Source organism: Pristiophorus japonicus, chromosome 12, assembly GCF_044704955.1.
Source record: "Pristiophorus japonicus isolate sPriJap1 chromosome 12, sPriJap1.hap1, whole genome shotgun sequence".
NCBI classification, from domain to species: Eukaryota; Metazoa; Chordata; class Chondrichthyes; family Pristiophoridae; genus Pristiophorus; species Pristiophorus japonicus.
The window spans coordinates 151,501,226-151,503,080 of record NC_091988.1 but is presented as its reverse complement, the minus strand read 5'-3'; the positions used below and the strand labels follow the sequence as shown (position 1 = coordinate 151,503,080).

General features: G+C 50.2%; 1 pseudogene; it reads left to right on the top strand.

Annotated features, from left to right (window-relative positions):
- Positions 1 to 822: 822 nt before the first annotated feature.
- On the top strand, positions 823 to 993 carry LOC139277886 (U2 spliceosomal RNA; annotated as a pseudogene).
- The last annotated feature ends 862 nt before the right edge of the window (positions 994 to 1,855 follow it).

Sequence of the window (1,855 nt, the reverse complement as noted above, 5' to 3'; positions counted from 1 at the left end):
AGGATGGTATAAGTGTTTTGGTGGCTATCTGTGTGTGCCACTAGAGCAGATGGGCCCTCTGGTAACCATTCCCATTTTCATCTTTGCAGGCAAAGAAGTCCCATAACCGCCGGGAGCAGTGGCGGACAGGCGGCAGTCTGCCTTGGACCCTGCCACTCACTGACCTGGAGGAGTGAGTGGCATCCTCATCGACATCTCAGGGAGGTCAACTGCCCGTAGGGGTGCTGACCCCCTCTTGGATACAGACGGTAAATCCTGCACACTCCCTGGATTGGGTTGGGGCAATGTCTGTGGACTAGGGTTGGTGCAATGTCATGCAGTGTCTCTGGACTACATATAATGGAGTAGCGGTGGTCCTTCAAATGAGCTTGTGCTATGTGACCTTCCCCGCCCCCTCCCCTGCTGCTAGCCATTTGTCTGTTGCTTTCTACTTCCAGATGAGGAGTCGCAGGTGCCACATCCCTCGGAACAACCCTCCACATCAGGCCGTCATGTGGAGAAGGAGGAGGAATTCGAGGAAGAGGAACTGATGGAGCAGCCTACTTTGGGGGTGGTGGGAGTGCGAGTGCGAGTGCGAGTGCGAGTGCGAGTGCGAGTGCGTCGGAGGTCGGAGGTCGGAGGTCGGAGGGCAGATGCACTCGACACATCTTTAAGATCAAGGAGGATGGAACAGTGGCTTGCTCCGTCCACTCCACGCACCGACCTGGTATTGCAGTATTTCCAGGAATGGTACAGCTTCCCCTCTCGGCCTTTTGGCTAAGATCAAATGCAGTAGCGCAAAGTGATCTTTGGCGCTGGAGTTGATCTGACAAGAATGAAAAAAAAACATCTTTAAGATCAAGTGTAGTATCTGTTCTTATCAGTTTAATATCCCCTATCTGGGGACCAAATATTAAATTGTTTTTTGGAACAGGGAGATGGAACAGGGGCTTGCTCCGTCCACTCCACGCATCGACCTGGTATTGCAGTGTTTCCAGGAACGGTGCAGCTTCCCCTCTTGGCCTTTTGGCTAAGATCAAGTGTAATAGCGCAAAGTGATCTTTGGCGCTGGAGTTGATCTGACAAGAATGAAAAAAAAAAATCTTTTGCAATCAGCAAACACCTCATCTGAGGATGATGAAACATTCCCGGGCTTTGCGATATCTGAGGCTCCTGGGACTAGTAGCGTGCAGCAACGCAGTTCTAGGGTGAGTCGGCAAAGTCAGTCTGCTGACAGACATGCAGACGCGGAACTGGACATGGTGGGACTGTTCAGGGAGAGCATCCAGCTCACCCGACAGCTCACTGCGACCATCACAGAGATAGGGTCGCAGATTGTTGGTGCGAGCCGCGAAACCTGCGAGGTCATCAATGCCCACACGTTACTGATGGTCTCCACCAGTGATACTGGAGTCCCCAATGTCACACCCGGACCCACAACACCTGTGACTGGTGACACCGAGCAAGAGGCTCGCCAGTCAGAAGCTGGGCCTTCTATACTTTCTTCTCCAGTGCATCCCCAGCCGGCACCTCCAATGTCTCTCCCCCCAATACAGCAGGACTCTGGCTGCCTTGCTGCATGAACTCTTGATGCCACTTTGGGTAGGGGCATCAGGAAGCGGGGGGGGGTGGTATACATGTAAGGAGGGGGAAGAGCTGGTGGTAAAAGAGAGTCGGGGCAGGGGTTGTTGTTTTGTTGTTATTTTATTAAAGTTGTCAAAGTTATCAAATTATGTTAATATTAAGTTATTAAAGTTCTGAATGTTTATTAAAGTTTCCAATGTTTCAATGTTTACAAAGTTCTAAAATTTTAAATTTTTCATAAAATCTGTTGTTCATCTTAACCATTCCTGTGTAGTGTCTCATTTGCAGAATA